Genomic DNA, 8,934 nt, shown 5'->3' on the forward strand with positions numbered 1-8,934 from the left:
AGTCTTAGGCTGTAAAACATACAATAGACAAGGCAACAGCAACACTTCTGTTTGAATATCACTTTCCAGTCATGTGCTGTGCATATTAATGTAAAGGCTTATAAAAACTATACCTAAAAAATGTTTTCTACAGTATTTGCTGAATAACTAGTACTATTGGTACTAGTCCTAACAACAGCTATGCAACTGATGTGAAAAAGATTATTACTTACATATGGTAATCCTAACTGAAGAGATACAAAAAGCTTCCAGAAGCTGCAAGTAAGATTTCCCAGGCATTTCTGGGACTTCTATCTCTCATTCTGGGATTTTCGTCTTAGTAGAGGGAAAGGTGCTCTGCTGGACCCACGTTTCATAGATATTGGCTTCATATTTCCCTCACCCTCCTAATGGTTTGCTACGAGTGCCAAGTTTCACCAAGTTTTCAGGAGATTCCTAGAATCATAGAATAGTTAGGGTTGGAAAAGACTGTCCCATAATTCTCAGTAGATCGTCTAAATACTAGACCCTCTCAGTACTGCCCGTTTGAATCAATACCCTAAACATTAGGCCATAGCCAAACGGCCCATCATCTGGGCTAATGGCAATTATTCTATGCAAAAAAAGATAGCGCTTCAGCAAGAAGAACTAAGAAAATGTCTGAAGGAGCTCCTCAGTAGGAAATTCAAACAAAAGGCCAGCTATTATCTCCTGGGAGACATACCAGCTCCTTTTCTATCTGACAGAGACAGTTGCTAGCTGTGAAGGGGTCAGCATGTTTCTTGCACACCAAAGTAAAGGCAAAAGTTCCCCTGAAGCTAAGCACCAAGCTTAGTTCATGCTTAGTTCAGCATTTTGTACATACCTCATTTAGGTAGCTCCCTACTCAACAAACGGATCTTAAAGAGTTATGACCTTTCCATGTGCTGAAGATGAACAAGACAAAGCTCACCCTGTGGCCTCTTTAGGTAGCAGTAATTGTGAGAGCTGAACCAGGTCCTTTATTTTGTGTGTCCTCTTCAGCTCTCTACTTGAGAAAAGAAGCTGCCAATGGCAACTCTGCTCATCGCGAACAATAAAACTGTCAAGGACAATAATGATCTCACAAGAGAAAATCAGTCTGCATTTGGCCTGGTCAGAAAATGTCCCACTAAGAGGCAATGAACAGTAAATTTGGCAGTCACTGTGACAAGATGAACCACAGGGAAAAAGAACTATATATGCTAACAGAATATGGTGACAGATGAGGGAGGGGGGAAAGGAGTAAAAGCCCCCATGATTCAAAGAAGCAAGAAATAATTGATAAATTGCATTATCCTTACACATTTATTGCATGCACAGTTTCAAAAAATAATTGGCATTACATAACTATATTTATTACATAAATGTATTAATCTTCAAAGAGCAGGGGTATGGTACAGCTCTGTTTTAAATGTTCAGGGGTATTTTGCTACAAGTTCATACCTGTAAGTGCCGATGTCTCTGACTATGCACTGCAATGGCTATTGCTATGGAGAGGCAGGCAGCTAAAGCCCTGGATAAATCCACAGCTGTCTGTATCAGGGAACTCAAAATGAAGTTGGCAAGATGATCTTGTAGGCTCTTGGGTCTGGGCCTTAGTACATCATGATTTATGGTTTGACTTGAACGCAGATGCAATTCCACTTCTGGACTATGACATGCGGAATGTGCTCATCAAGAAACAGTATTTTTAGGAAGAAATTGTTCCAGACATTTGGAAGTAGGTCTTTCTGCACAAGTTTTCAATAGGTCGGTAGCGGGTGTCGAAGCTTTTCCAGTGGAACAGGCAGTCACACCAGTAAAGCGTGTCTCAAAATGTGCCCTGCTTCAGTATTTTTTATTTACTAGAATCCCAATTTTACCCCAGGCAACCGGCAATTTCTAGAGAGCTAGACACTGTTGACTAAACTAACCTGAGGCAAACAAATTGAGCCTGCAGATGTATTTGGCTGCTGTAGTCAAACACAGTTGATGGACTTAGGGGTTTGGGATGAATTTTTTAGGGTTTCTTGTGTGCAGGCACTGCAGGGATCATCCATTAATTTTCCAGGCCAAGGTGCCAACATCCACTAAAGCAGCTAGTCTGGAAAGATCTTTAACAAGTGATCAGTTCAGATTCTTCATCTTTCTGTTTCAGGAACAGAACTAGTTGTCATCTGCAATTCTGCAGGAAAGTGAAGGGAGCTAAAAGAAGGGACAACAGAAATGCTATGGCAGAAAACAAAGCAAACTGCTCCCAAATTGGAAAATACAAAGATCTGAGAAAGAGGATACAGGGCAAGAAGTAAAATACTGGAAGGTATGAAGTAAGGAGGCTGTAAGCATATTAAAAACAATGATTAGTTAAAAAAACAGAGAAACTGAATTATATATGTACGATGTATATAATTTTCAGGTTGCTAGCAACAATTACCTGAAACTTCATGCTTAACTTTACCTACTTGTAGGATTTCTAGCTTTGCAGTTTTAAGTTTTCTTCATCCATCTCTTTGTGCTGGTGCTCAGCAGAGATGTTTGCAGTTCCTCAATTGGGATAGCATTTTGAAGCTGAACAGGAACATTTTGCGCCTCAAAGTGCTACAGCATTCTTCTTCCTGGACCACTTACCATGTGTACATGTGCTTTTGAAAAAAAAAGAGGGAGAGAAGGATGGAGTTATCTAGAACAATTGCTGCATTTGAGGGGTTTTTGACTCATTACTATCACTCTACCTGGAAACAAATTAGAATTTTGAAATAATTCTGACTTTCATAACAAAATGCAAGGTTTCTTTTCACTAAAGAAAAAAGTAGCAATAATATAACAGGTGAATTTCAAATTTACAACAAGAAACTACCGTATCTTAAGACTCCCCAGTCTTAAGACTTCGCAAGTTGTGGCTCATGCATGGGAAGTCACCAAGTTTCTTATCTCCCTGAACTATTTGACAAAAGACTTTTCATACACAAACAATTCAGGTTTTCTAAAATTAACTTTTAACAAGCTATTTTTGTTCCTGAAGCTATGTCCATGAAAGCTCAGTCTTGTATTATAATCAAAGGAATGTGATTAATGCAAAAAAAAAAAAAAAAAAAAGCCATGTGAGAAATAGAGTTTGAAAAGCAAAAACCAAGACAATTTTTCTTCAATAATTCCCAGGAAGAATGACAGTCTCAAGTATCTGTATATCACACAAGTCTTCAATTCTATGTAGCTCTTGTAACTTGCCCAGTTTGTTGAGCAAGAGCAAATAGCTTGTGCTTCCCTCAGAAAACTGCATACAGCACAAATTAAACAAGAAATTAATTGCATTATTTGGATTTTTTTTAAAAGACATCTTTCTTTTTTTTCTATCATTGAAAGACTACTACTAATCATTGATCATGAGTATCTCAAATACAATGAAGCAGTTTTAGCCACCAGCACACCTACATCAAATGCAGGATCCATGCTAGGGATTGCAGTGATCCGCTTTGTGACACCAGGCCTTTGTCCACATCTCCATGTCCAGTCTCTTAAATTCAGCCCTTTAGCTGCATGTGAATATTTCCCTGGTCCCTGGAGGCCAGCAGAACCTACCACCCCTGCACCCAGCTAGGGGAAGGGAAGGCTTGTTTTGTTTTTTTGTTCTATGAAAGAAAATAATCTGTGAGAACAGTGTGGTATGATGTTATCAGCTTAGATCAGCTTTACAGAAATCTAACATAGCTAAATGCTCCCCACTCCCTCATAAACCATTTACATAAGAGCTGTTTATGACTTCTCAGCATTGCACATAACCACTTCAAGCCACAGCTCAGCCATTAGACTTTACCTCAGCTCAGCAGGTCTGGCTGAAACAGCACTTGGCAAAGGGTGTCTGGGGAAAATGGGGCCTCTGTAAGACGCGGTGGTAATTTGGTGGCTTCCTCGCTCAGGGTTAGCACTGGCTTCCTTCCACAGGATGGCACAAAAGGGTGCTGTGCTAATTCAGGTGCTCAGAAAGGAAACAGAAACCACACCTTCAACACAAGTGAACAAGAAAAACCCTGCAAGTCTTCATCCTTCCCTGCAGCCTTCAGACACAGGAATGCACTTCCATCCAGCAAAACAAAGGGGCTGCTTTCAAAAATCAAGCAGCATTTTCTGTCTAAAATGTCTGTTTCCTTGGGGTTTATGTGTGTGTGTATGCACACGTGTCTCTCCATCAGCACAGCCTGTGTCTTCAAAACACAGCAGCAAACCATTAATCTTCAATAAACTTTGTCAAACCAAAACCAGAGAGACTGGTACCTTAGAGACAGGAAATACCACCACCAACTCCATGATGAGCAGCAACATTAACTAGACAGGGATGATTTTATCATCTCTGTTCATGCAGCCCAGCAGAGGAAGCAAAAGCCAGGAAATAAGGGTCAGATCCAGCAGGATGATCACATTCCCTGTGCTGAGCATGAGATCCAGAATAGGCTTTCTGCACACTTTCCTTGTGGAATGCTGAAGCCAGGCCTGTACTCATCACACTGCAGCACTCTGTCACAGCCTCTCCACTTTTCTCTGTGCTAGATGTACAGAGTCAGGAGACTGCTATCACCTGCCAGCCCATAGATCCTGCAACCACATGGCAAGCAAAGCCCAGCTGGTCAGTGTTGTAGGCAGACAGTCCATCACTATGGCCTGTTAACAAGGAGGCATGTTTTCTATTCCCTCATCTACCACTTCACACAAGTCCCCACTGGCCATCACAGTGCTGCAGGTGAACTAATTACAAGGTCTTGCAGGAAGATTGTCACCAGTAAGGGGAAGGAGAGAGATGGCCCAAGGAGGACGTCCCCCACCTTCCTGAATTAGAAGATGTACAGCAGTTGTTCCAGTATCTCCATATCGGATGGCACCCTATGGCAGACTATGCCAAGTCCAGCCAGGATCCAGCATCAAACATCAGCCTCTTTGGAAACCTTTGCAGAAGACCACTTTAAAGGTTGTGCAGTTATTAACACAGGCCCCTTAAGGAGATATCAGCAACCCCACACTTTTCCTTCAGAAAACTTTCCAGAATATTTGACTAAACAGATCCCAAAGTTTTCCTCTGTATTTGGAGGGCAGAGTACTCAAATATGCTCACAGCAGATTTCCTGAAGTTTAAGCTCAAGTCTTGCTTTGGCCTTGACTCAAGTGTATTTTGGGTCAGGGCTGGCATGACTCTTCAATAGACTGCTGAGCTCAGAGACTAGCAAGCCTTAACCTCATTGGCCTTAACATACGAGTTTATCCTAATAAATTAAACCTGGCCAGGATTTAAGGCTCAGGCCCTGACATGCAACTATAGTGTAACTGTTAACACAGCTCCTGACATAGTTTTGGCCTATGCCAGCCAGTATTGCCCCAGTCCTGCAGGTAATGACAGCAGTCTTCCTCTCGTGCTGACAAGCAGTTCAGACAGGGCCACTGAGGTTTTGTGGTGGAACAGAATCATGGAATAATAAAATCAGCTAGGTTGGAAAAGACCTTCAAGTTTGTTAAGTCCAACCTTTACCCCAAGACTGCCATGTCCACCACTAAATCATGTCACTAAGGGCCTCATCTACACATTTTTCAAGCACACCTGTGTGTAGATAGGGTCTGCATGTGTTCACACTCTTATACCCAAGATGGAGTCCAGGTCCATTTTAATTTGCTGGTGAGGATATAACTGATGGGGAAGAGGCAGTGTAACTTGTCCTTGCGCTACTGCCTTGCTTTCTCCCCTCCTCAGGTTCCATTTTTTTCTCTTCCTCCTCCTAAAATTTTCTTCCATTTTCAGATCAAATCCAACATCATCCACTCCAACAGTTTCCTCGTATTCATAAAAAGTGAAACAAAAAAGTCAATTTTCTTTAGGGTTTTGTCCTTAGCACTGCTTTCCAGGCAGTCAGCCATTCAGTCACCCTGATCCCTTTTGTTCTACCATTAATTATTAACATTGTTAACTTCACCACCCTAGTATGCTAGTTTGGCAGGGGTCAATTCAATGGAAACTAAGTTGTCATTCTCTTCTTTCTTGTGAGCTAGTCAACATTTCTCTCTTACTTCTTCCTGGGCTTCAGTTTTAAGTCAGACTGCAACAATTATAAGCAGTTAACACTTGGATAGTAGTGAAAGAGCTTTCCTGAGGAAATAGCACAAATCTCCTGGCTGATGAGGTACACACTTCTAAGCTATATCTTAAACTACCTCCTTGTCTTTACCAGCAGAATGCCCTACCTTCAGCTACTGCTTAGCATTGTTTTATTTCAGGGTAGATGAATTTTTCAATTCCAGCAGATATGTAACATATCTGACATGCAGTGGAGCAACAGTGACATCCATTGGCTGAAGTAAACCCAAGCTAGAACACAGGAATTATTTTTAATGGAAAGAATGTGCTTAACATAAGTTATTCTACTACATTTTTATGTGATCTATGATTATCAATATTTTAGGAGTGTTACAGAATTTAATCTAAGGTTTACATTTTTCCCTCAGGTCTTTCCTGAGAAGAGATAAGTAAGTTTTTTTTGCTTAGGGAAGAAATACACCCTGACCACCAGATTTCTGCAGCTTGAGAGAGATCTCATCTTCTGTATATTGCAACACTGAAACGTCAATCCTCAACAAACGCTAAAGCCATCTGAAAGTATTTATGAGGTGCAGTTAAAATTATCTGTGGACTTTCTACTTGGTAGGTGCTGTCTAAAGGCTAGACCAGAACTCCATTCTGAACTGACAAAAATGAGCCCCTGCTTCTTCCCTTTCACTACCTTTTTTTTTTTTTTCCTTCTCCCTTCACCAGAAGACATTTTCTTTAGTAGCTTCAGTCGTTTGTCAAGGAAATGCCTCTATGATGCCTGCAGTCTGAGAGGCTGTTGGCATCAAAACCAGTCACAGCATTCTAGTCACAGTTGTGGCAAGTTCTATAGACAGAGGTGGTATAAATTTTCCTAATTCTGCTGGCACACTCAAAGACAGCACAAATAATTTGGGATGCAGAGCTGTCTTGGAAGCTTATGACTAGGAGGTTGCCCACCATGATACTCAACTATTTTTTTCATGCTGCTATTCCACATGAGAGATTCTTTATTTTTAAATGCAAGACTTTTTAGAGCTACCATTCAAAGAGAGGAAAGATTTTAGAGTTGGACATATAGAGAGAAGGATGTCGTGTGGGACAGTGTTGAATACGTTGCACAAGTCCAGGTAGATGACATCAACTGCTTTACCCTTATCCATTAATTCTGTAGCCCCATCATAGAAGGCCAACAAATTGGTCAGGCAGGATTTCCCCTTAGTGAAGCCATGCTGGCTGTCACCAAGCACCTTGTTGTTTTTCATGTGCCTTAGCATGCCTTCCAGGAGAATGTGCTCCAACATTTTACCAGGCACAGAGGTGAGACTGACTGGTCTGTAATTCCCCAGGTCTTCCATTTTCCCCTTCTTGAAAATGGGGGTTATATTTCCCTTTTTCCAGTCGTTGGGAACTTCACGTGACAGCCATGATTTTTCAAATATGATGGCCAGTGGCTTAGCAACTTCATTTGCCAGCTCCTTCAGGAGACGTGGATGGATTTCATCAGGTCCCACGGACTTGTGTACGTTCAGGCTCCCAAGATGGTCTCGAACCAGATCCTCTCCTACAGTGGGCCCAAGGTCTTCATTCTCACAGTCCCTGCGTCTACCTTCTAAGAACTGGGTGGTGCAGTCAGAGCCTTTGCCAGTGAAGACCGAGGCGAAGAAGTCATTCAGAACCTCAGCCTTCTCCAAATCCTGTGTAGCCAGTTCTCCCGAAAGCTTCCTCACGGGGCCTATTTTGTCCCTAGTCTGTTTTTTGTTTGCTACGTACCTGTAGAATCCCTTCCTGTTATCCTTAACATCCCTGGCTAGCTTTAATTCTAAAATGCAGGTAAAGAAGTTGATGTCATCTACCTGGACTCGTGCAAAGCATTTGACACTGTCCCGCATGACATCCTTGTCTCTAAATTGGAGAGACATCAATTTGATAGGTGGACCACGCAGTGGATAAAGATTTGGCTGGATGGCCACACACAAAGAGTTGTGCTGACATGTCGGTGACACGGACAGTGGGATTGAGTGTGCCCTCAGCAAGTTTGCTGATGACACCAAGCCGTGTGGTTTGGTTGATACACTGGATGGAAGGAATGCCATCCAGAGGGACCTCGATATGCTTGTGAAGTGGGCTGATGCCAACCTCATGAAGTTTAACCATGCCAAGTGCAAGGTCCTACACCTGGGTCACAGCAATCCCAGGCATGGCTACAAGTAGGCAGAGAAGAGATTCAGAGCAGCCCTGCGGAGAAGGCCCTGGGGGTGTTGGTCAATGAGAAAATGAACATGAGCCGGCAGTGTGCACTCGCAGCCCAGAAAGCCAACCGTATCCTGGGCTGCATCAAAAGGAGCATGACCAGCAGGTCGAAGGAGGTGATCCTGCCCCTCTACTCTGCTCTTGTGAGACCTCACTTGGAGTATTGTGTGCAGTTCTGGTGTCCTCAACATAAAAAGTACATGGAACTGTTGGAACAAGTCCAGAGGAGGGCCACGAGGATGATCAGGGGACTGGAGCACAACCCGTGTGAAGACAGGCTGAGGAAGTTGGGGCTGTTCAGCCTGGAGAAGAGAAGGCTGTGTAGGGACCTAATAGCAGCCTTCCAGTATCTGAAGGGGGCCTGTAGGGATGCTGGGGAGGGACTCTTTGTCAGGGACTGCAGTGACAGGACAAGGGGTAACGGGTTAAAACTTAAACAGGGGAAGTTTAGATTGGATATAAGGAAGAAATTCTTTACTGTAAGGGTGGTGAGGCACTGGAATGGGTTGCTCAGGGAGGTTGTTGCTCCATCCCTGGCCATGTTCAAGGCCAGGTTGGACAAAGACCTGGGTGGGATGGTTTAGTGTGAGGTGTCCCTGCCCATGGCAGGGGGGTTGGAACTAGATGATCTTATGGCC

The sequence above is a fragment of the Lathamus discolor genome, chromosome Z (assembly GCF_037157495.1).
Source record: "Lathamus discolor isolate bLatDis1 chromosome Z, bLatDis1.hap1, whole genome shotgun sequence".
In the NCBI taxonomy this organism is placed as follows: domain Eukaryota; kingdom Metazoa; phylum Chordata; class Aves; order Psittaciformes; family Psittacidae; genus Lathamus; species Lathamus discolor.